This window comes from Schistocerca gregaria, chromosome 1, assembly GCF_023897955.1.
Source record: "Schistocerca gregaria isolate iqSchGreg1 chromosome 1, iqSchGreg1.2, whole genome shotgun sequence".
Classification (NCBI taxonomy): domain Eukaryota; kingdom Metazoa; phylum Arthropoda; class Insecta; order Orthoptera; family Acrididae; genus Schistocerca; species Schistocerca gregaria.
In genome coordinates, this window is record NC_064920.1 from 944,648,934 (window position 1) to 944,676,288 (window position 27,355).

General features: G+C 43.6%; 1 long non-coding RNA gene across 1 annotated transcript in view; it reads right to left on the reverse strand.

Moving 5' to 3' along the window:
- Positions 1–4,668: 4,668 nt before the first annotated feature.
- LOC126276017 (uncharacterized) overlaps positions 4,669–27,355 on the reverse strand; it is a 950,687-nt gene continuing 928,000 nt past the window's right edge. Inside the window, exon 6 of the long non-coding RNA XR_007550601.1 lies at positions 4,669–5,362. This is a non-coding gene — a long non-coding RNA (uncharacterized LOC126276017). The remainder of the gene's footprint in view (positions 5,363–27,355) is intronic.

The following is a 27,355-nucleotide window of genomic DNA, read 5'->3' on the forward strand; positions in this document are numbered from 1 at the left end:
TTGACCTATGGCAGCGCCATCTAGCGGGCCAACCATAGCACCATCTGGTTTCCCCCTTCAAGCTAGACAAGTTTCGTTCTTTATAGTTTTTCCGTTTGATCTTATTTCGCGAGATATTTGGCCCGGTCACTATCAATGGACCACACTGTATATGATGGCTACCTGAACATTACAAAAGGCGGGACATGATTTTTAATACAGTATCACCAAGGACGGAAATGCATGGTCTGGAACGTGCTCCCTTGACGGTCACAAGATTGGTAAGGAGTCCTTGTGCGAGGGCTACCTACTCGTCCACCAGCACGACGGATGGTCGTTGGTGCATGTAGAAGTGTTACAGTACGTCTCCCCAGAGCATCCCACACGTGCTCAATGGGAGTGGTATCGGGGTAACGGATAGACCACTCGATTCGCCGAATATCCGCTCAGTCCAAGAGTTCGCCCACCTGTGCAGTTCGTTGCAGTCGCTTATTGTCATCCATAAAATCGAAATCAGGATCGAACGCATCCATGAAAAGACTACATTGGGAAGAAATACAGTGTCCCAATAACGCTGACCCGGTGAGTGCACCGTGTTCAGATATCTGGAAGTCAGTATGCTCATGCAACATTATGCTTCCCCACACCATAAAACCAGCACTCTCGAAACGGTCACGTTCGACAGTATTCCAGGGTGCATTAAGTACCCTCATATGGCGAGATGTGGAAACACGTAATGTACTCACGAATATTGTTGAACATGACCGTTTTGATGGTCCACATGTCACGGTGATGTTGTAAGGGCGTACTGACCTCCAAATCTTTGTACACGCTACATTCATCAGTCAACGTTATTGTGACACTGTTATCGTTCCATGTGCGTTTCTTTTCAGGAGTGCGTTAGGTTCTGATTTCAGTTTTGTGAGTGACAAGGCGCGACCACATCGAAATGCGCAGGTGGAGGAGCTCTTGAAAGGAGAGGATATTCGTCGAGTGGACCGGCCGTCCTTTCCGCTGGCTTAGATGAAATCGAGCACCTGTGGGGTGCGTTGGGTACACGTACTGCGGGACATCCACATGTATCAACGACCACGTAGCAGTTGTCAAACCCGGCGGAGGAACGGAACTCCCTACTACAAGAACACCTTACAGGGCATGCATTGCCGTCTCTGTTGGCCACATAGCCTGTTAAGAGCAATGTCCCACCTTCTTTAACGTCCAAGGGAACAACGTAAGTCGCGGTAACTTAGATGTAATTATTGTATTTGAACAAAAGTATCATGTCTGTTCGTCTCAGCGCGAATTTCTTTCATTTGCCTTCTGTACTATTCTGTAGCTGTTCTTTCTATGTATGGCCCAAGTTTCATCGATCTATGTTATTTGGCAGTGAAGTTTCACGCGAAAGTTACTTTTTTCCTTTGTTTCTTCCACCAATGCACTTTTTTCATTTTTTTCCACGTGTTATAAAGCAGTTCTTTGTAACATACGCTTCAATCTTTACTTTGATTTATAAAGGCCGTAAATGTTCCTTCACCTGACATTTAATATTGACCAACAAAGATATTCACCAACTGTAATTTTCTGCGATTCCTAATGTGACACAGTACTTCCTCTGTTAATTCTTATTGTTCGTTTATATGTTACTATCCATTACGTTATTCACTGCTTTGGGTGTTCGAGTTAATGCATGAACACCCCCTCCCCCCCAAAAAAAATTCTTCGCAGTAATTAGACAGTATTCATTTCATAAGTTTCCTCCTTCAATATTAGACGTTGCAGTCAAGTTGTACGACTAAGAATTGAATGAAGGTTTCTCTAGAACGCATTTAAGTAGTATACCTGCTATACTAGTCACATTACGCGTTGTGTACTCTACCTGTTGAAGAGCAGTGGCACATATTTTTCCTAATATGAATATCTTAACCTATGTGACCTTCTTTTCAAAAAAGCCCCTTTTAAGGCAAAAAAGAATGTGTATACATATATCCTCTTCAGAATGATTGCTGATATAACTTGTTGCAAATGTTTGTGATTATTACGAAATTGTTTACTTTTACTATTTATTTTTATGTCGTAGTTTCTATTATGTGCCTAGCTACAATTTTACAACAGTTCATAATAAACTTACAAAATTTGTGGTTACATTTTGGGTAATAGACAAATTTACAGCACAATTCATAATTACGTTTCAAAAAATCCGACATTAATATCAGTACATTCCTGTCCACCCAAGAGAATATGCCGCGTGGATTGGCTTTGTGTACGTTCTCTTATGATAGGAGGTACAAGTGATGCGGTCTAGCACTTCATCCCATCTTCGTTCTGAACATGTTATTCCTTCATACAAAATCATAAACGAAGGGGTAACGGTGACTGGTTACGAGTTTATAATGCTCACATACTGACATTGCAGTTCACTGTTAAACGAAGTGCGACTGAGATAATGTTTCACAATTGTGGTAAAATATCAAGGGCCTCCATTAAGCTGGAAGAACATTACATTCCGTAAAGATAATTGAACGTCCTCTTGTTGTTGAACTAACATAAAAATTACATCAAACTGTCTTTTCATGGGAATCGAGTGCTGTTTAGGGAAAAAATAGGTGAATATGAAATATACTCCTTTATAAAATCGCTCTGAATAAAATAGTTGTCTAATCAACCTGTTTGCTTCCAATGACCATCCTAAAAAATGGTTCAAATGGCTCTGAGCACTATGGGAGTTAACATCTGTGGTCATTAGTCCCCTAGAACTTAGAACTACTTAAACCTAACTAACCTAAAGACATCACACACATCCATGCCCGAGGCAGGATTCGAACCTGCGACCGTAGCAGTCGCGCGGTTCCGGACTGAGCGCCTAGAACCGCTAGACCAAATGACCATCCTGTCACCACGTGGAATACTGAAATTTCCTCTATTTTGTCGAAAGTCGACATGTTGAGAAATCAGGATCGAAATTTCCTACTGCAACATCCTGTATTACTTCGACCAAGGTGATTTCTTTTCTTTTTTAATCAAAGTGTAATGTCTAGCTTGTTTTCTTTTTTTAAGATTATTGTTGGTCTCTTATAGTTACTTACTTTTTCTCTTTACAACGCTGCAGTTTATTGTACCAATGACTTCTTTCTCTGTTGCTGTTTTTCCCTAGTATGTAAAACACCAATCTTAAGTCTAAAGTTATATTTTACCTGAACAGCATACAGTTCTTATCTAGTACCTTCATTTTTCTCTGCTACTGTTGTGTTTTACTCACTCCTTTTCTTCCCTCAAAGTTTTCTAACAATATCAACGCATTGCTGCTGCTGCATTTGGCTACATACCTTTTTGTCATATCAGTATTACGGACCCTGAAAGCTACTGTGGTTCAGTGCATCACAGATAATGGTAATAACCACGTTTCCATAATACTGAGAGAATTTTCGCTTTATGCTCTTGTGTATCTGCTGGTAACCTTATTTCCCTTGCTGATTTCACTTGTTCTCAACGCAGTGGAGTTATTTTTGCTTCTGTCACAGTTGTGTGGGTCTCTCTGTCCCGTTAAGCATTTCATCGTTGTGTACGGTACTTTGCTAACATAGATGTTGGGCAGCTTATTCTACTTTACATAGGCCTATATCATATATGATCTTCACGTTCGACTCATCCTTCATGACTCTAAGTAATAAGGGTCAGATTTACCTTCCCCTCCACATCAGCATCCTTATTTAGATCAAAAAAGTGAACTGACAACATAAGCAAGGAAGAATAAAGATGTTACTGTATTCTACCTTTCTACTTAAAATTCTGCTATGGTAGTTCTTAGGTTTCTGGAAATTTAGTATTAGCCCTTCAGTAAAAACAGTAAGTTTCACACATCTGTGCAAAGTTGGCGTTTTGCTGCAATACTTTCCGCAGATGGCAACCAAGAATAGGAAAATGTCGACATATATGTAATATCAACATTCGATAAAAGAAATATCGATATTCAATCAACGATATTTTAGCGCTGAGGCGTCGACAACATCGCTGCCTTTGACCGACGTATCGCGCTTTCATAACTATTTTTTGTTATACACTTTTATTGAATATTGAATGTCATTATTTTATAACTGTTTTCAGACATTGCACCATACAAACTCAACAAAAGAGAGATTCATTACGATTTCCAAGCATCACACTGATGTGTGACACTTCAACTCATATATTATTCTTAATTAATTCATTTTAATTTCCTGGTTCAAATGGCTCTGAACACTATGGGACTTAACTGTTGTGGTCATCAGTCCCCTAGAACTTAGAACTACTTAAACCTAACTAATCCAAGGACGTCACACACATCCATGCCCGAGGCAGGATTCGAACCTGTGACCGTAGCGGTCGGGCAGTTCCGGACTGTAGCGCCTAGAACCGCTCGGTCACCGAGGCCGGCTTTGATTTCCTGGCAGTCACACATATTCGAATCTCTTATTCGGTAAAAACGTTGAAGAACTATGTTATTTCCAGATAGTTGGACCTACTCATTTCATATAACCCTTTCTGTCTGAGCCCACTGCGTCGTGACTGCCTCTGTTGTTGTTCTTGTTGTTGGATCTTGCCCACTCGTCGCATATAGCGTGCCTAGGGGATACAGTGTTCTCGGAATGCTATACAGCAGTTCTAGAAAATAACATCAGTAGTTTTATTTCTATAAAGCAAATGACAGTACTTTGAGATTTACAAGTAGTAGTCACAAACGAGGGGTGACATGCAATATAATTTGGGGTCCTTGGCTATGTGTAATGTTCCTGGAAGTTACCACACATCACTAATACTGCTCGGCGAATCCTGTCCACTGTTGTCTGTACAATGAGCCCATCTGAGCGGCCGACGCTGGCAGGAGCGGCGCTTATATTCACTTCCTGCAGTGTGCGCACCTGGCGCGATTCGGTCCTTGTCACCGGCTATTGGCTGACGTTTCCTCACCACCTTCTCTGGTCTTCCGTTCTTCGTCTTCGTTCCGACGCTTGTGGTTAGGCCAGAACATTCCTCCCTCACAAATCGACGGATCGTCGTCGTATATGGGTGCGACTACGGCGGCATGCTGCAGAAGTGTGGGCGCCTCGACGGGCCGGAATCTGTGGCTGCAGGGGACGTCAAATTTCCGGCTGTACCACGCCATCCGGCCTGCACTCTGGCGGAAATGTCCCCTGGAAAACGATCAGAAGGGTACGCGTCCACCTACGGTTTCCATGAACCAGATAAAGAAGCGGCGAGTGCCGCTGTGCGGGCGAGTCCAATTCTATCGGTAGGACGAGAGGAGGCGGATGAGGCGAAGGCTCCGTCTCCATGGGATTGTCCCGCGGTGTCGTGATGACACCCTCTGGCAGCATCTGTGGCCGCGCTGTCCTCTGGACCAGCGAATCTGGGAGAAGAGAGACTGAAATCTCATCGTGTACATGACAGAAGCGAAGTTGAGTTTGATGGCAGCGCTGCAAACCACCAGGACCTGAAAGAAGAGACATGCAAGCGCATAGTCGACGGACGATCTCGCCTCGCGCCGACCGTCTGATGTCACTAAAAACCCTGTAAAAGACAATAACATGCGGCGCGAAAGGATACTTGCGGCCTTCCTTCGGCGCCGGTTGCTGAGGAGAGTGGAACAGGTGGAGTAGTGAGCGATAGCGGCGGCCGTGAAGCAATTTCGCCGGCGATGGTCCATCTCGTGGGTGCGAACGATACGAGGCGAGAAACAGCTGTAATTCTTGATCACTGGTGTGTACCGAGCGAAGTTTGGCCATCTGCTGCTTGAATTTTCTGACACAACTTCCCGCTTCGCCGTTTGACTGTGGATAGAACGGTGCACTAGTTACATGCTGTATGCCGTTGCGCTCACAGAATGTTTGAAATTTATTTGACGTGAACTGAGGGCCATTGTCCGACACTATCACTTCAGGTAAACCTTATAGGCAAAAAAATCGATGACAACACCTGAATTGCGCTACGTGACGTTTTAGATTTCCTTGGCACAGCAAAAGGAAACCAGTGTTCCAAAAACGACTCTCAAAGTCTGTGTGTAAACGTTGCCATGATGCCTGCGACTTGCGCCAAGCAGAGAATTTTTGTGGCGGAGCGGACTGAGATTCCGCTCAAGCCTGACACTCTGACGTCATCTGTTCTATTTGGGCGTCCATACCCTGCCAAATACAGTGTTACGTGCTAACTGTTTCACACGAACAATCCCCCAATGTCTTGGTGAAGTAACTGCAACACTTCTTTTTGCAAATCCTTAGCGATCGACACATGTGCCTGTCTATTGTCATTATGAACAAGACTGACACTTTCCTGTACAGCGAGGATATGCTGACGTGCAAAGTATCGGCGCACTACAGAGTTCGTTATTCTGTTCACTGAGTCAGGCCAAGATGCGTGGAAAGGTTCTACACCTTGACTGTTTATGACGTTACCAAGATACTGCAATTCGGGTTTAAAAAAATCACACTTGTTCATTAGACAATTAAATCCTGCATCAGATAACACACGAAACAAAGCATGTAAAATTGCAACATGTTCTTCAGGTGTACGACCTGCCACTACAATATTGTTCAAATAGTTTGAACAGTTTGGCTCTTGTACAGTCAGCCATTCCAAATAACGTTGAAAAGTGGCGGGTGCGGAAGCACTGCCATAACGCAAACGCAAATATTTAAACAAGCCCAAATGAGTATTTACTACGCACACTTTTTGAAATTCTTCATCGAGTGGTATTTGAAGATACGTGTCGCGCAAATCAATTTTCGAAAAGTAGCGTCCAGCGCCTAATTTTCCCATGAGACATGGGCGTGACAATGGATAAGTATCAATTACAATCTGTGGGTCGACTGTAGACCTATAATCAACACAGAGGCGAATGAGACCTCAAGGTTTGGGGAGCAAAATCAGTGGACTTGCCCAATGACTAGCTGATAAGGGGACAATAACTCCGTTATTTTGCAGTTCTTTAAGTTCAGCAGTGACTTTGTCCCGTAATGCAATGCGAACAGTTCTGGACCGGCAAAATTTCGGCTGAGCATTTCGGCGTAATACGGACAACAAAATAGTTAGCTTTGCCTAAACCTTCAGAAAAGAGTTCCAGGGATTCTTTTAGTAACCTAGCTACACTGTCTTTTGCATTGAATGCAGACACTGGCAACACATTGTCTTGAATGTTAAAACCAAACAAAACAAAAGAATCAAGAGCAAATATGTTCACACACTCCAGTGATTTTAGCACTGGAAAAGTCACTGTTCGCGTATGCGAGCGATACATGGCAGGCAAAGCACACTTTTCGACAACAGGAATGTCTATTCCATTATAAGCCGTCAGTTGTGTGCTAGTTGTAGACAGGGGTAAGGAGCCTAACGGTTCATAAGTGTGACGATTTAGTAATGTGACAGAGGCACTCATGTCCAACAGAAATTTCACATATTTCCCACAAATAAGTAAATGAACAAAAAGTTTGTTTGACCGAGCGGTTCTAGGGGCGCTACAGTCTGGAACCCCGTGACCGCTACGGTCGCAGGTTCGAATCCTGCCTCGGCCATGGATGTGTGTGATGTCCTTAGGTTAGTTAGGTTTAATTAGTTCTAAGTTCTAGGGGACTGATGACCTTAGAAGTTAAGTCCCATAGTGCTCAGAGCCAGTATCACTGAAGAAACTGAGCGCTTGCTGGTTGCAAACTTGGAATATACTGCACTAATGATATGGGCCTAGTGATTAGATTTTTGTGAGTGGGGCGAACTCTTATGTCTGTTCTGTTGCAAACATACTAGCAGAAGCATAACACTAAGCTTGTCGGGAGGGGCGGTCTTGGCGTTTGTGCCGTGTATAACACCGAGGGCAAGACTTAATTCTGTTCGCCTGGGTAGCCGCCTGTTTACCAAACTGCTTACGTAGCATGGGAGGTTGTTTACTCGGGGTGGCTAGCGCACGCCGCCGGTGCGGAATGGGGCGATCGCTACTAAGAGACGCAATCCGACAAATAACTGGCTGCTCAAATGTATGAGCCAACGAGGCACCGGAATCGTACTGATCTAGTATTTGCAGTACCTGCTGAAATGATGGATGGGACTGTTTCAAAATTGGTTCTCTGATTTTGACATCAGGTACATTGTACATGTCGCATCACGCAACGTAACGTCTGCGTATAAAGCACCGCAAGCACATTTGAATTTGCATTTCCGGGCCATACCCTGAACGTCTCGCGATAAGTTTGTTCTGACCGTGTTTTGCAATTAAATAATAGATACCTAGCTGCTACCACATTAATTTGTTGGTCATAATAGTTAGTTAGAGAGGTGATAACACTGTCATACGCAAGTTCGCTCGGAGTGGCGTGGGGAAAGAGTTTTTGATATAATCTGAACACTGCACTTCTTGCCGTTGATAATTGATATTGAAGTCTCACATTACCTGGGACATTGTGGGCGATGAGGTGGGCTTCAGACTGAGACAACCACTCGAGCCATTCCAAACTGTCGTAAAGTTGGTACAGCAGCCGTAGCCGGCCGCAGTAGTCGAGCGGTTCTAAACGCTTCAGTCCGGAACCGCGCGACTGCTACTGTCGCAGGTTCGAATCCTGCCTCGGGCATGGATGTGTGTGATGTCCTTAGGTTAGTTAAGTTTAAGTATTTCTACGTTCTAGGGGACTGATGACGTCCGATGATAAGTCCCATAGTGTTCAGAGCCATTTTTTGAGCAGCCAGTAGCTGCTGCACAGTGTTGAGTAACGTGGAGATTTGGTGAGTATGGAACTGAAACATCAAATTATCTGGGTGGCATCTAATGCTTGTGGCTGCAGCACCTGAGCAGGGGGCGGGACAGGTGGGTTGTGTGGGTATGGGGTTCGGTTGTTTGGGAGAAAGAGACCAAACTGCGAGGTCATCGGTCTCATCGGATTAGGGAAGGACGGGGTAGGAAGCCGGCCGTGCCCTTTCAAAGGAACCATCCCGGCATTTGCCTCGAGCGATTTAGGGAAATCACGGAAAACCTAAATCAGGCTGGCCGGACGCGGGATTGAACCGTCATCCTCCCGAATGGGAGTCCAGTGTGCTAACCACTGCGCCACCTCGCTCGGTCGGCGTGGGTATGTTGGAAGACAAAAGTATGTACAATGAAATATTCTGCAACGGCCACCTGATAACACTGATTACAAAAACGACAAGAAACTGTTAGAGTAAAGCGAGCGCCTCTGTAAAGTAAACGTTAAAACCGAATATTCTTTCCTCTCTGTACAGTTCATCAACCATGGTCTACGGTTATCTCTGATTAGTAATCAAAATGGCCTCAGTCCCGGGGTCGAACACCGTCCCCGCCTAAATTTTGGACAAAAATTATCAGCAATAGCTGTAAATGACGCTACCCTCATTCTACCAACGGCCTTATCAAAGAGGGAGTAGGAGGAGCGGACGGAGGTTCAGGGCACACTCTTGCCCTTCGTGTTGGAAACTGCCTCTGAAGATGGAGGCATGCGAAGGAAGAAGCATGACAAAAGTGGCAGCTGAGCACACGATCATCACCAAACGACGTGCGCAAGAGATCTTTCACGCGTCTAGTAATATGGGGTGTTTTTTTTTTTTTTTTTTTTTGTTCTAATAAAACCCCATGTCATTCCTAGCATGTGTGTCAAATTTGTACTGACTTTATGATCACCCGGTAAATCGAATACTCTGTTCAAGAACCAAAAAAGGAGGAAGTATACTTGGAAGAGGGCGGGAGATACAGGAGCATTTTAGTCAGATTACATCATGGTCAACCATAGATCCGAAATCGGATACTTGATTGTAAGGAGTACACAGGAGCGGATATAAACTCAGAACGTAATTTAGTATTGATGAAGGCTAGGCTGAAGTTTAAGAGATTAGTCAGTAAGAAGTGCGGTACGGAAGTACTAACGAATGAAGAGATATGCTTGACGCTCTGAGGCTATAGGTACTGCGATGAGGAACAGATCACTGGGAATCCAGCTGAAGAGGACTGGACATCTCCAAAAAGAGCAATCACAGAAGTTGGAAATAAAAATGTAGATACAAAGAAGGTAACTGCAAAAAACCTTGGGTAACAGAAGAAATACTTCAGTTGATGGATGAAAGGAAGAAATATAAAAATTCAGAAATACAGACATACCAGTCACTCCGAAAAGAAATAAATAGGAAGTGCAGGGAAGCTAAGGCGAAATGGTAACATGAAAAAGATGAAAAATCGAAAAAAAAGAAGTGTTTGTTGGCAGGATTGTTTCGTTGTTGTTGTGGTGGTCTTCAGTCCTCTGACTGGTTTGATGCAGCTCTCCATGCTAATCTATCCTGTGCAATCTCATTCATCTCCCAGTACCTACTGCAACCTACATCCTTCTGAATCTGCTTAGTGTATTCATCTCCTGGTCCCCCTCTACGATTTTCACTCTCCACGCTGCCCTCCAATGCTAAATTTGTGATCCCTTGATGCCTCAGGACATGTCCTACCAACCGATCCCTCCTTCTAGTCAAGTTGAGCCGGAAACTTCTCTTCTCCCCAATCCTATTCAATACCTCCTCATTAGTTACGTGATCTACCCACCCAATTTTCAACATTCTTCTGTAGCACCACATTTCGAAAGCTTCTATTCGCTTCTTGTCCAAACTATTTATTGTCCATGTTTCACTTCCATACATGGCTACACTTCATACAAATACTTTCAGAAACGACTTCCTGACACTTAAATCTATACTTGCTGTTAACAAGTTTCTCTTCTTCAGAAACGCTTTCCTTGCCATTGCCAGTCTACATTATATCTTCCCTGCTTCGACCATCATCAGTTATTTTCCTCCCTAAATAGCAAAACTCCTTTACTACGTTAAGTGTCTCATTTCCTAATCTAATTCCTTCAGCCGACTTAATTCGACTACATTCCGTTATCCTCCTTTTGCTTTTGTTGACGTTCATCTTATATCCTCCTTTCAAGGCACTGTGCATTCCGTTCAACTGCTCTTCCAAGTCCTTTGCTGTCTCTGACAGAATTACAATGTCATCGGCGAACCTCAAACTTTCTATTTCTTCTCTCTGGATTTTAATACCTACTCCGATTTTTTCTTTTGTTTCCTTTACTGCTTGCTCAGTATACAGATTGAATAACATCGGGGAGAGGCTACGACCGTGTCCCACTCCCTTCCCAACCACTGCTTCCCTTTCATGTCCCTCGGCTCTCATAACTGCCATCTGGTTTCTGTACAAATTGTAACTAGCCTTTCGCTCTCTGTATTTTACCCCTGCCACCTTTAGAATTTTAAAGAGAATATTCCAGTCAACATTGTCAAGAGCTTTCTCAAAGTCTACGAATGCTAGAAACGTAGGTTTGCGTTTCCTTAATCTAGCTTCTAAGATAAGACGTAAGGTCTGATTGCCTCACGTTCCAACATTTCTACGGAATCCAAACTGATCCTCCCCGAGGTCGGCTTCTACCAGTTTTTCCATTCGTCTTTAAAGAATTCGCTTTACTATTTTGCATACGTGACTTATTAAACTGATAGTTCGGTAATTTACACATCTGTCAACACCTGCTTTCTTTGGGATTGGAATTATTATATTCTTCTTGAAGTCTGAGGGTATTTCGCCTGTCTCATACATCTTGCTCACCAGATGGAGTAGTTCCAATAGAATGTTGTCTACTCCCGGGGCCTTGTTTCGACTCAGGTCTTTCAGTGCTCTGTCAAACTCTTCACGCGGCATCGTATCTCCCATTTCATCTTCATCTACATCCTCTTCCATTTCCATAATATTGTCCTCAAGTACATTGCCTTGTATAGACCCTCTATATACTCCTTCCACCTTTTTGCTTTCCCTTCTTTGCTTAGAACTGTGTTACAATCTGGGCTCTTGATATTGATACAAGTGGTTCTCTTTTCTCCAAAGGTCTCTTTGATTTTCCTGCAGGCAGTATCTATCTTACCCCTAGTGAGATAAGCCTCTACATCCTTACATTTGTCCCCTAGCCATGCATGCTTAGCCATTTTGCACTTCCTGTCGATCTCATTTTTGAGACGTTTGTATTCCTTTGTGCCTGCTTCATTTACTGCATTTTTTTTATTTTCTCCTTTCATCAATTAAATTCAATATTTCTTCTGTTACCCAAGGATTTCTACTATCCCTCGTCTTTTTACCTACTTGATCCTCTGCTGCCTTCACTCCTTCATCCCTCAGAGCTACCCAATCGTCTTCTACTGCATTTCTTTCCCCCATTCCTGTGAATTGTTCCCTTATGCTCTCCCTGAAACTCTGTACAACCTCTGGTTCTTTCATATTATCCAGGTCCCATCTCCTTAAATTCCAACCTTTTCGCAATTTCTTCAGTTTTAATCTACAGTTCATAACCAATAGATTGTGGTCAGAGTCCACATCTGCCCCTGGAAATGTCTTACAGTTTAAAATCTGGTTCCTAAATCTCTGTCTTATCATTATATAATCTGTCCGATACCTTTTAGTATCTCCAGGATTCTTCCATGCATACAGCCTTCTTTTATGATTCTTGAACCAAGTGTTAGCTATGAGTAAGTTATGCTCTGTGCAAAATTTTACCAGACGGCTTTCTCTTTCATTTCTTAGCTCCAATCCATATTCACCTACTATGTTTCCTTCTCTCCCTTTTCCTACTGTCGAATTCCAGTCACCCATGACTATAAAATTTTCGTCTCCCTTCACTACCTGAATAATTTCTTTTATCTCATCATACATTTCTTCAATTTCTTCGTCATCTGCAGAGCTAGTTGGCATACAAATTTGTACTACTGTAGTAGGCATGGGCTTCGTGTCTATCTTGGCCACTATAATACGTTCACTATTCTGTTTGTAGTAGCTTACCCGCACTCCTATTTTTTTCTTCATTGTTAAACCTAACCCTATTTGATTTTGTATTTATAGCCCTGTATTCACCTGACCAGAAGTCTTGTTCCTCCTGCCACCGAACTTCACTAATTCCCACTATATCTAACTTTAACCTATCCATTTCCGTTTTTAAATTTTCTAACCTACCTGCCCGATTAAGGGATCTGACATTCCACGCTCCGATCCGTAGAATGCCAGTTTTCTTTCTCCTGATAACGACGTCCTCCTGAGTAGTCCCCGCCCGGAGATCCGAATTGGGGTCTATTTTACCTTCCGGAATATTTTACCCAAGAGGACGCCATCATCATTTAACCATAAAGTAACGCTGCACGCCCTCGGAAAAATTACGGTTGTAGTTTCCCCTTGCTTTCAGCCGTTCACAGTACCAGCACAGCAAGACCGTTTTGGTTATGTTACAAGGCCAGATCAGTCAATCATCCAGACTGTTGCCCCTGCAACTACTGAAAAGGCTGCTGCCCCTTTTCAGGAACCACACGTTTGTCTGGCCTCTCAACAGATACCCCTCCGTTGTGGTTGCACCTACGGTACGGCCATCTGTATCGCTGAGGCACGCAAGCCTCCCCACCAACGGCAAGGTCCATGGTTCATGGGGGGAGGAGGATTGTTGCAGCATGCAAAAAAGTGAAAACAACCCCTGGTAAAATTAAAAACAGCGCCGTAATATTAAGAGTGGTATGGGAATTCCACTGTTAAATGCAGAGGAGAGAGTACATTGAAAGCCTCTATGAAGGAGATGAATTTTCTGAAGAGATGGCAGAAGAAGAAACAGGAGTCGATATAGGAGAGTTTGGTGACCCAGTATTTTAAGCAGAATTTAAAAGAGCTTTCGAAGACTTAAGGTCGAATAAGGCAGAAGGGATAAACAACATTCCATCAGAATTTCTACAGTCATTGGAGGAAGTGGCAACAATACGACCATATCTGGCGATATACCATCAAACTTTCGGAAAAATATCATCCACACAAGCCCGAAGATTACAGGAGCAGACAAGTGCGAGAATTGTCGCACAAGCAGCGTAACAGCTCATCCATCCAAGTTCCTGACAAGCATAGTATACACAGGAATGGAAAAGAAAATTGAAGATGTGTTATGTGAAGATCAGTTTGGATTTACAAAAGGTAAAGGCACTAGAGACACAGTTCTCACGCTGCGGATGATAAAGGAAGCAAGATTAAAGAAAAATCAAGACACGTTCGTAGGATTTGTCGACTTGGAAAAAGCGTTCGACAATGTCAAATAATGTTCGAAATTCTGAGAAAAATAGGTGTAAGCTATAGGGAAAGACGGGTAATATACAATGTGTACGAGAGCCAAGAGGGAATAATGAGAGTGGATAACTAAGAACTAAGTTCTCGGATTGAAAACGGTGTAAGAGAGGGAATTTGTCTTTCGGCCCTACTGTTCAAACCATACATCCAAGAAGCAATGACAGATATAAAATAAGGGTACCAGAGTGAAATTAAAAATGGTTCTGAGCACTATGGGACTTAACATCTGAGGTCATCAGTCCCCTAGGACTTAGAACTACTTAAACCGAACTAACCTAAGGACATCACGCACATCCATGCCCGCGGCAGGATTCGAACCTGCGACCGTAGCGGTCGCGCGGTTCCAGACTGAACTGCCGAGAACCGCTCGGCCACCCCGGCCGGCAGTGAAATTAAAATTCAAGATGAAAGAATATCATCAGAGATAATATTCGCTGATGACATTGCTATCCTGAGTGAAAAAGGAGAAATACAGGACCTTCTGAAATGGAATGGACAGTCTAGTAAGCACAGAATATGAATCGAGAGTAAATCGATGAAAGACGAAAGTAATGAGAAATAGCAGAAATGAGAACAGCAAGAAACTCAAGATCAGGATTTGTGATCACGAAGTAGATGAAGTTAAGGAACTGTGATACCTAGGCAGGAAAATAACCCACGAAGGACGGAGCAAGGTGGACATAAAAAGCAGACTAGCACTGGGGAAAAGAGCACTCATGGCCAAGAAAAGTCTACTAGTATCAAACCTAGGCCTTAATTTGAGGAAGAAAACTCTGACAATTTAAGTATGGAGCACAGCACTGGACGGTAGTGACACGTGGACTATGGAAAAAACGAATAAGAAGGGAATCGAATCAGTTGACGTATGGCGCTACAGAAGAACGCGCGAGGAAATGAATAGTTGGGAAACATTGACGAGAAGGAGAGACAGGATAGTAGGACATTTGTTAGTATATCACGGAACAATTTCTATGAAACTGGAGGCAGCTATAGAGGGTAAAAACTGTAGAGGAAGACAGAGTTTGGAATACACCCAAAAAAATCATTGAGGACGTAGGTTGCATGTGCAGCTCTGAGACGAAGCGGTTTGCACAGGAGAGGAATTTACGGAGGGCAAGCATCGAATCAGTCTGAAGACTGGCGACACAAAAAAAAAAAAATCTGTTGAGCATCGTGTTGTCCTATCTAATAGGAGACAGACCGCAAGGTAATGAAGTGTAAGGCGTCATGCAGCGACCGCCACCCTCGATCGTTGCCTACTTCCCATTAAAACTGTTCACCGTGATCTACAGGTCCAGTGTTGTTCCTCATTTGAGTTGTGGCTGCCGCTCGCATTGCCAGAGGTGCTTGTTTTCCATAGCGGTCCAGGCGTCAGTTGGTACTGTATCGAGATAAGCTATACCAGCAACTAACATCCTCCCTTCAGTTGGCCCAAAATACGACCACACTGATGTTCAGTTAACTGCACGATTTAGGCCTTTCAGTACCGTCCTAGAATGTCTACGATGTTTACCACGTCAATATGATACTCGAAAAAACAAACCAATCTTTCAGGAAGTCAAATACTCTTCTTCTGGACTCATCGTTTTCACCTTAAAACGTGGTTTCAATTCGTCCACGGCGTAAGGCTGTGATTCACTTCCTTCGCTGTTCTTCACCAGTGTCGTTCGCAAATATAATACTTCTCTGTTATTCCTTTAGATGTCCTTATAAAATTTAACTCGTGTAAAAAGCAAGCAGAGTAATTATGGCTAAGACATAGAGAATAACTGGTCACACTCTAAAAAGTATGCGCGCGGAAAAGCTGGTAAGTGTAGTGAAGATCCCTACTAGCATATAAACAACATTATGAAGCTTCTCAGTAAACCACGTACACTGCAAAAATGGTTCAAATGGCTCTAAGCACTATGGGACGAAACATCTGAGATCATCAGTTCCCTAGACTTAGAAACTACTTATACCTAACTAACCTAGGGACAACACACACATCCCTGCCCGAGGCAGGATTCGAGTCTGCGACCGTAGCAGCAGCGCGGTTCCGGACGGAAGCGCCTAGAACCGATCGGCCACAGCAGCCGGCTGTACGCTGCACAACAGACACAACACTAACCGCATTTGAAATAGGAAGATGTTAATCGAGGCACAGTATACTGCCACTGACGCAGAATTCCGCACAACAATAAAAAACAGTCAGTAAAACAACAGTTAGTGTCCAGTTGCTTCCTGATGACAAGAGGACCAAACGACTCTATACATAGACGAAAAATAGTACTTTGTACTCCATTTTTAAAGGTTATTTCACCAAGAAAAATTTAGGAATATGTCCCTCGTTCGTATTTCGTACCAGTAGAAAGATCAGTGGTGTAGAATTAATGTTGTTAGAAAATGGTTGAACTCTCTAAAACTGAAAATGGCTCCATACCCGACCAAATCACTGCCAGACTTTGTGAGGCATTAGCTCCTACCTCAAGTGAAATAGATGCAGATCCATTAAGAATTGACTGGAATACGGTAGAAGCCACTCCCATGGAAACAAAAGGCAACAGAAATATTATGCTGTGCCAGTCATCTCTATCTGTATCAAAATTATAGAAAATATTCTGTGCCCACACATAATGACGTACGATAAATGCAGTGACCCCCACTTGTCCAACACCCTTGGATTTTGACAATGCAAACCATGCTAACAGGATTATCAAATAGACAGGGGTAAAATGTAGATTTAGTATGTCCTGAATTTTGTAGAGGTTAAATTCAGGATAGCACCGACGTTGGGTAAACAAATGGCAGAAATACAGAATATGCCGCCAAATTTGCGAGTGGACTGGGGCTTCTTGAATCGCAGAATCGTGTATGATAGGTCAGCAACAGATAAAGACGTAAATTTGGGTATGCATATGTGGTAAGTAGGATGGGACCAATAGCTTTCATGTTAACAATTTAACGAATAATCCTAGCCTTTTTGCGGATGGTGTGTTTATTTTGGAGAAAATCTTATCTGAGTGAAACTGCAGTAACATCCAATCCGACACTGACAAGATATCAATATGTTTCAACGTATGACCTTAGTTGTATTTGTAATGTATTACATGACGGGAAACGTAAAAAAATGTTAGTGTTTCACGATACATATTTTTAACAAGTCACAATTGGAGTACTGTCATACAAATAAGATCCTTGGACGAGGATATGAAATGGAATAATCACACAGGAGCTGTTGTATTAAAAAGGAAGTTGCCGCCTCGATTTATTGATGAGATACTGCTGGGACCCATATCAAGTTGGACCCAGATGTAACAGCAGGCGTAAACACAGGTGATTCCACTGGCCACAAGATTGTTTGACATCAGCTGGGATCTTATGGAAAAGCAGCAAAATCTACATTCACAAAACTAAAAAAATGGCTCTGAGCACTACAGGAATTAACATCTATAGTCATCAGAACTTAGAACTACTTAAACCCAACTAACCTAAGGACATCACACAACACCCAGTCATCACGAGGCAGAGAAAATCCCTAACCCCGCTGGGAATCGAACCCGGGAACCCGGGCGCGGGAACAAGACTCAAAACCAAGATGACAAATGTCTACGGAAACTAACACAGAAAATATCAATATATGGAAGAAAAAGAGGTCGGATAATCTTAACAGTTGTACCTTAGAGCAGTTAAAGGAGTGGTTTGCAATACGTGGAGGTCAGCGCTTCCATCAATGCTGTTTCCTGCTCACGCCATCAAGGTTTCCGCCCACTCGAACTTTTTTCTCATGAATGTGGTTTCTTTCAGCTTTCACACCCGTGCATCTGTTTTCAAGCTGCTTTACTTTTCTGGTCGTGCTGGCAGTCCTCCTGAGTACTTACGGTGTACTGTCGAACACTCATGTATCAGCGAACCAGAACTTGTTGTGACTTGTGAAACCGATGCCGCATGCCACCGCTGTTATCAGGACTAACTGGGATATAACACGCTTCAATCCAATAAAACAAATTAATACCCAGAGTATAAGTCGAAGAGAGAGAGAGAGAGGAGACCCACAGACAAACAGAAAGAGAGTCGTCACTTTTTCGCTTTACCGGATGGAGGTGAGATTCAGAACGCAGCCTGATATTTCTTTTTCTTGTACTTATTTTTATGGGTGATCGCACTAAAAGCAGGATGTGACTACTCTCCAGCAGTACAGCGTTTTAAAACGTAATGGAGTTAAAATCTCAACATGAGAAAATGAAAACATGTAGATGAGATTATTAAAATAGTTGATTTTGATGTAGTTAGGCTGATTTTCGAGACGTAGGCTGCGGCGTTGATGTTATGCTGTATGGTTCAGATGGTTCAAATGGCTCTAAGCACTATGGGACTTAACATCTGAGGTCATCAGTCGCCTAGAGTTAGAACTACTTAAACCTAACTAATCTAAGGACATCACACACATCCATGTCCGAGGCAGGATTCGAACCTGCGACCGTAGCGCCTCGTGGGATTAGCCGAGCGGTCTACGGCGCTGCAGCCATGGACTGTGCGGCTGGTCCCGGCGGAGGTTCGAGTCCTCCCTCGGACATAGGTGTTTGTGTTTGTCCTTAGGATAATTTAGGTTAAGTAGTGTGTAAGCTTAGGGACTGATGACCTAAGCTGTTAAGTCCCATAAGATTTCACACACATTTGAACATTTTGCGATCGTAGCAAAAGCGCGTTTCCGGACGGAAACGCCTAGAACCGCGCGGCTACAGCGGCTGGCATGCTGTATGGTAATGTTGTTGCCCTTATAGGTTGTCTGGAGGATGATGTACAGAGTTATGATGACGATCTGTAGGTAAACGGGCAGATGAGAACTCATGAGCTGAGCATTTAGAACGACTGGGTAATGGAAGAAGGATGATTTATGACAAAATAATTCAATGGTGAAATGACAGACGTCGCTGTCCAACAGACACAATACTTCGGCAAGCGACCAAGTTGGCATCATCAGGCGGGCTTATGAACTGACTACAAAGGGGCCGGAGTGGCGCTTGTCTCTTTTCCTCCCAGGCGTCCGATCTGCGGTTCTGTCTACCGTCCGCGCCCAGCATCTCCTCCCCCACCGCTCCCAGAGACACACTGCTGCATCCTAGGTTGTCGCCCAGCTACGCATGCTAACGGCACCTCTGCTGTTCGTCCGACTGCCCCTGCAATCTGTTCGTTGTGGGTATCCCCTTCCTCTTCCTAATGAGACTAATTGCGCGTTCCCAGGCCTTATTAAAACTGTAGCCACTATCACGACTGATCAGCAGTTCCCTTACTCAAATCCCGATAGGTTGTTTAACGACACACTCCCAGAACTGAGACCACTGTGTGAGAACCTTAGCACGGTCGTAATCTATCGCGCGCAGTTCCGATAGGCAATGCTCCGCCACTACCGACTAGTGTGCCGCTGGCGTTTTCAGCAACAATCTTCGACAGTACGCACCGTCTGACCTACACACTCTTGCCACATTCGTAGGGGATCTGACAGACCCCGGTTGTCCAAAGTCTGACGATGTCTACGACCCTAGCCAGAAGTGCTGCTGTTTTAGCTGCTGGACGGAAGGCTACCTTCACTTTGTGTTTCCGGAGAAGTGTTCCTATGTTTCCCGATAATGGGCCACAGAAAGGAATAAATGCAATGGTCGTATCTCCCTGATATTCCTCTTCTGTTTCTGCCGATCTTTGAGTACTGGCAACTGACAGTGCTACGCCAGAGACACAAAAGACGACACAAAGACGATGCCAGCGACGAAAATGACAAATGGCGAAAGAGAAGACACGAGGGGATGGATGAGGATAGAAAGTGGGATACAGGAATTACAGATGGCGAGGCGACAGTCCCGACGACGACTGGCGTGATACAGCAATCAGTCCAGTAGCTGATCATTACGAGGACAGACATTTGAGAGAGAAACCAGGCGATGAAGATGCTGATGGTAGGCGACAACACGTAGGACACTCCAGGCACACGAAACATTAATGAGCAGCGACCGAAGCAAGTTCATCTTGTTACGGGCAGATTTGCCCGAGCTAGCCGTAGCGTGAGTCGACGCGGGCTTTCAAATAATGTACGAAAAGGCACAGTCCAATTCCTTCCGACGATAAAGGAAGTTATATGCACAAGCTGTCTCGACAGTGTAAACTCGCGACGTCTCCGGACTGGTCGCTACCTTAGCGATACGCCTGAGATGCAGCGATATTACTACAGACAAGAACAGCTTATTCCTCCTTCCCAATCCAAACAAAACGGAGGCTGTAAAACAATCTCGGCAAGAGAATCTCAAACTGCCACATCCCGAAGTAGTCAGTGGTAGTGAGTTATAAAGCTGGCTGCCGCGATTCGACGATCAGCTTTAATACCCACCTCGGCGCCGACGGGAGAAGCCGAGTCGCACTTCAAATATTAACACTCGGACAGAAGGGCGTTGTCGGGCAGCGGAGCGCCTCGTTAAATAACACATCACCGGGAGCGGGCGACCCGCCCTGCCAACAGCGTGTCTAACTGCGAGTTTCCTGCGCCCGCGGAATCGATAGCGCGCACGAGCCGCGGCACGGCCGCCGCCGCCGCTCATCAAAAGGGAATCACCGGCGCGGCCACGGCCGCGGCCGCGGCAGCTCACGTCGCCGGCGCCGCCCCCCGCCCCCCGCGCCCCGCGCCCACGAACGGCGACCGCCTGCAGGCCTGTTATTACTGGCTCGTAAATCGCGACCGGCGTATCGCTCCACATTACTCCCTCGTCACACGGCGCCGCTCGCTCTCGGTTTTTGATTTACTGACCGGAAAACAACCGCCCGCTCTCGCTCTTTCCCTTTCGCCCTCTCTCTCCCTCTCCCCATCTCTGTCTTCCTCTGTGCGTATGTGTGGGTTGCGCCCGATTCGTGATGGCATCAGCAAGCCGGCCGTCTGCGCGCGTTCGCGGTGAGCGCGAAAACGCAGACGCTTGTCTGGCGTGGGTGTGGTTCCACTACAGCAGTGCCCATGTGCGATGCGGACAGGAACACCGAATACCCGTCCCTAGCCGGCTGGAGCTCGTGCGCCGTGTTATTTATGCCCCTTCGTCCAGTTTTAGATGATGAATGTGCAGCGCTGTGAATAAGTACATCCGATTTATTTATAACAGTAAGCCAGCAAGAGGGACTCGTGGCAAGCAACTACGAATATCTTCCTGTTTCCTTTCCTCTCACATTGTATAGGGAGAAAATTGTTTCGAAATGAGGATAACACATTAACTTACTCTAAAGAAATTATATTCAGCAAATTTATTTAATCAGGAACATGTGATTCTTGTTGTACAAATTGCCTTTTTCCCCGCACTTCCCTAATTTAATTATGAATTCGATCCTTTACTAATTAAATTATTAGTCTGGTGTACGATGTGTCAAGCACTTAAGTAGCGGTGGAATTGGTGATACTACAGAAATATTTGCACTTCTGCAACTATACTCTCCTAATCACTATGAGATGATCTCAAATATTATGTTTTATGATTACCTAACTGCTGTGGTCAGTCAATTAACGGTAATTCTGCTTTACAACTCCTGTCGGTGTTGGAAGCGAACAGAAAGCAGTTCAATACATCCAGAACTTACGATGGTTGAACATCATAGTGTCTGTTGGAAACGGAAGCTGAATTTGTCTCACTGATAAGCAATGGCGACCGTATCTTCCAAGGTCTTGTGTTGCTACTACTGTCTCCTCTGTGTCACCAATGTCCCAGCGTCTCAAAAATGTACTGCGTTACTGGTTCTTAAAATAGCGGGAATTCACCTCTAACCATACTTCGTCTGCTGCTAATATCTCCTCTGTAAATCTTTCAGGTATCTCTGGATCGAGTCAGACAGTAAAGCTTTCTTTTCTTTTCTTGTTATTTCATTTCCCACGACGGGGTGAGCTGGCAGCGGATACAAATGCCCTTCAGGCAAAGGGTGTAAATATTTTGTATCAGTTAAAATATAAAAAAAGCAGAAGAAAATAAATGTTTTTAAAATAAAAATTGGTAGACTTTTTTTATTGTTAAATGTTTTACGTGATTTTATAGTGCAGATGAAATATAATCAGTGATGATTATAATACTGCTACGGTATATGATGATGCTGGTGATGCATTAACATTATCTTTAAGAGAAAGGATGCAGACAGGTGGAGCGTTGTGACTATCTCGGGACGTATTTCATCGCTGGATAGTCAGAGCTGTTTCAAGACCCCGTGGGAGAAGATGCATAACGCACGAACGTGCATGGAAGGTGGATTGTGGATGATGATCAATCATTTAAGTGATCGTGGGATTGCGGCTGTTCACAAACTTGTAGAAATAAGGAATATAAAGAGTCGTACTTTTTATAAAATATATTAATTACTCGTCCAGCTTCGGCACTACATTGCTGGCATCTTCAGGCCCCTGTGCAAACTGAACGGTAATGCCAATTAGGACAGGTACCATGTAAATTCACTAGTCTCATGGATTTCTATCCAGCCAGAGAAGAACGTGTGGGAAATGGAGGAGTTGGTATGGGGTGCGAAATGGGGAAGGGAGACGGACTCGAGACAGAGTGTATGTCATTCTAGGATTTAAAGGAATTTGTAGATGATTTTAGGAGAGCCAGAGATCCTAGCTATGTTGATACAGGATGGGGCGGATGAAGGATTTATCGGTAAGGATAACAGAAACCCCCCCTCCCGTAAACCTGGACCTTACCGTTGCTGTTGGGACTTGCGTGGCTCAGAGACACAGACCGTTGTTGTCGCAGGTTCGAATCCTGCCTGGGGCATGGGTGTTTTTGATGTCCTTAGAATAGTTAGGTTTACGTATTTCTAAGTTCTAGGGAACTGATGACCTCAGAAGTTAAGACCCATAGGGCTCAGAGCAATTTGAAACATTTTGTAAACAGACGCAATATCCCAAAGATCGGCGATATTTTACGGCAGCTCGAAATTTCTTCAATGCGAGATGCTTTTAACAGTTTCCACAACGAAACTTTGTCTTGAAATCTGGAAGAAAATTCAAAGAGATTCTGGTCGTATGTGAAGTATGTTAGCGGCAAGACACAATCAATGCCTTCTCTGCATGATAGCAATGGAGATACTATCGAAGACAGTGCTGCCAAAGCTGAATAACTGAACACAGCCTTCCGAAATGCCTTCACAAAAAAAGACGAAGTAAATATTTTTGAATTCTAATCAAGAACAGCTGCCAACATGAGTAATATTGAAGTATATATCCTCGGAGTAGTGAAGCAACTTAAAGCACTAAATAAAAGCATGTTTTCTCATCCAGACTGAATACCAGTTAAGTTCCTTTCAAAGTATGCTGATGCATTAGCTCAACAATCATATACAACCGTTCGCTCGACGAAGGATCCATACCCAAAGACTGGAAAGTTGCACAGGTCACATCAATATTCAAGAAGGGTAGTAGGAGTAATCCACTTAATTACAGGCTCATCTCGTTAACGTCGATATGCAACAGGATTTTGGAACATATATTGTGTTCGAACATTATGAATAACCTAGATGAAAACGGTCAATTGACACACAGTGAACACGGGTTTATAAAACATCGTTCTTGTGAAATACAACTAGTTCTTTATTCGCATGAAGTATTGAGTGCTATTGCAAGGTATTTCAGATCGGTTCCCTATTTCTCGATTTCCCGAAGGCTTTCGACACTGCACCACACAAGAGGCTTGTAGTGAAATTGCGTGCTTATAGAATATCGTCTCAGTTATGTGACTGAATTTGTGAATTCCTTTCAGAAAGGTCAGAGTTAGTTGTAACTGATTGAAAGTCATCGAGTAAAACAGATGTGATTTCTGGCGTTCGCCAAGGTAGTGTTATAGGCCCTTTGGTGTTCCTTGTCTATATAAACGATTTAGGAGACAACCTGAGCAGCCGTCTTAGGTTGTTTGCAGATGACGCTGTCGTTTATCGACTAAGAAAGTCATCAGAATATCAAAACAAACTGCAAAACGATTTAGAAAAGATATCTGAATGGTGAAACAATTGTCAGTTGACCCTAAGTAACGAAAAGTATGAGGTCATCCACATGAGTGCTAAAAGGAATCCGTTATACTTCGGTTACACGATAAATAAGTCTAATCTAAAGGCCGTAAATTCAACTAAATAGCTAGGAATAACAACTGCAAACACTTAAGTTGGAAGGAACACATAGAAAATGTTGTTGGGAATGCTAACCAAAGACTACCTATTATTGGCAGTACACTTGGAAAATGTAACACATCTACTAAGGAGACTGCCTACACTACCCTTGTCCGTTCTCTTTTATAATATTGCTGCGCGGTATGAGATCCTTACCAGATAGGACTGACGCAATACATCTAAAAAGTTCAAAGCGGGGCATCACGTTTTGTGTTATCGTGATATATGGGATAGAGTGTCACTGAAATGATACAGGATTTGTGATGGTCATCATTAAAGGAAAGTCGCTTTTCGTTGCGACGGAATCTTCTCACGAAATTCCAATCACCCACTTTCTCCTCCGAATGCGAAAAAAATTATTGACACCGACCTACATATGGAGAAACCATCACCACGATAAAATAAGAGTTCGTACGGAAAGATATAGGTGTTCGCCCTTTTCATGTCCTATACGAGATCGGAATAACAGAAAATTGAGAAGGTAGCTCAATGAACCTTCTGCCAGGCACTTAAATGTGATTTGCAGAGTATCGATGTAGATGTAGACGTAGATGTAGAAGGGAGACGAAAATTAAATAGTCATGGGGGCTGGAATTCGATAGCAAAAAAACGTAGAGAAGGAAAAGTAGTAGGTGAATATGGACTGGGGTAAGGAATGAAAGAGGAAGCGGCCTGGTAGAATTTTGCACAGAGCAGAACTTCATCATAGCTTACACTTGAGTTACGAATCATGAAATATGTATACGTGGAAGTGACCTGGAGACATCAGAAGGTTTCAGATAGATTATATAATGATAAGAGATAGATTTAGGAACCAGGTTTAAATTGTAAGACATTTCCAGGGGAAAATGCGGAGTCTGGCTACAATTTATTGGTTGTGAAATGTAGATTAAAATTGAATAAACTACAAAACGGCAGGAATTTAAGGAAATGGGGCCTGGATAAAATAAAAGAACCTGTGGTTGAAGACAATTTCAGAGACAGCATTAGAGAACGGTTGACAAGAACAGGGGAAAGAAATACAGTAGAAGAAGAATGGTCGTTGGGTAACACAAGGGATATCGAATTTAATTGATGAAAGGAGAAAATATAAAAACACAGTAAATGAAGCAGGCAAAAACGTATACAAACATTTAAAAAATGTGGTCGACAGGAAGTGTAAACTGGCTAAGCAGGGATGGCTAGAAGACAGATGTAAGGAAGTAGAAGCAGATATCACTAGCTGTAAGGTAGATACTGCCTACAGGAAAATTATCGACACCTTTGGAGAAAAGAGAACCACCTGCATAAATACGGAGAGCTCAGCTGGGAAACCAGTCCTAAGCAAAGAAGAGAAATCAGAAAGGTGGACGGAGTATATACATGGTCTATACAAGGGCGTTGTACTAGAGGGCAATATTACGAAAATGGAAGAGGACGCAGATGAAGATGAAATGGGAGATATGATACTGTGTGAAGAATTTGAGAAAGTTTTGAAAGACCTTAGTCGAAACATGGCCCTGCGAGTAGACAACATTCCTTTAGAACTACTGATAGCCTTTGGAGAGCCACGACCAAACTCTACCATCTGGTGAGCAAGATGTAGGAAACAGGCGAAAAACCTTCACACTTCAAGAAGAACATAATAATTCCAATCCCAAACAAAGTAGATGTTGTGAAAGCTGTGAAAATTACCGAACTATCAGTTTAATAAGTCATGGTTGAAAAATAGTAACACGAATTCTTTACAAACAAATGGGAACACTGGTAGTAGCCGACCTCGGGGAAGATTAGTTTGGTTCCGTAGAAATGTTGGAACATGCGTGGCAAAACTGACCTTACGACTTATCTTAGAAGACAGGTTAAGGGGAGGCAAACCTACGCTTCTAGCTGTAAGGTGTCAGGCAAAACCAACACCTTCCATGAAAACCCTGACATGATAAGCAAATCCAGTAGTATGTCACATAGAAAACTATCAAAATGGTCTACAGTGACCCTCAATTATCTTTAATTACTTATCTAACTTGTCGTAAATTACAGTGGCTGATGTGGCTTCTCAATAACTATATAACAGAAAAATCATCGCGTTTCAGATTTTTACTTCAGGTGGCAAATGTGAACACCATGAGCTTTAATTGACGATCGACACTAGTATTACGGAAAAAGGAAGTGTAACAGATGAGACTTCTGCAGTTCTGAGTGAAGTCTTATGCGGTCAAAAATGCGGCATCGCGTGCGTTCATGACCTTGTCGGTGTTTAGGCAGCGTCAGGGCAGCGGCCGGCAGCACAACTCCGCCCACCTCGCCATCTCGGAAGCAGCTCTCTCCTAAGTTCTCCTTACTACAATTTACCGAAGTTGGTTTAAAAAAACTATCTGGGTGTGTTTTCATGTGACCAATCAGGGTCTCAATGTTAATCTTAAGCTCCGCCTACAAAAATTCTGTCCATCCAATGAGAGACGTTGTACTTTTCGTGGTGGGGCAATGTTTTTAAAGTTTGCAACGTAACAGAGACGCGAAAAAGTCTCACGCTAAAACCTGCAGCTGGTGTGGTCTTTTTAGCGTTATCTTAAGATCTATACTGTTCTTCTGGAGGGCTCTATCTTTTAACATGGGCTGCGGGGTGGTCCTAATGTAACAGACACGCGAAAAAGTCTCACGCTAAAACTTGCGGGTGGTGTGGCCCTTTTTGTGTTATCGTAAGATCTATACTGTTTTTCTGGAGGGCTCTAGCTTTTAACATGGGCTGGGGGGGGGGGGGGTGGTCCTTGATGTAACAGAGACGCGAAAAAGTCTCACGCTAAAACTGCCGGTGGTGTCGTCCTAATGGTTAGCTGGCGACGTGGGTGTCCAGTCCGTCCCTTATCGTAGGGCCTTCTAGCTTAACACGATTCTGCTCTCGGCTTCTGTTCTCTTTTCTCCCCTCGGAACTGCGTCGGTCTCACGGTGGGAAGGTATAACATGCATTTAGGCATTCTCGTGTTAGTCTGTGTTATTCCATTTGCTCACTTGTTACTCGTATTACTTTGGTTAATTTGATGTCACGATTTATTCGGAGCTATGTGACATACTACTGGATTTGCTTATCATGTCAGGGCTTTC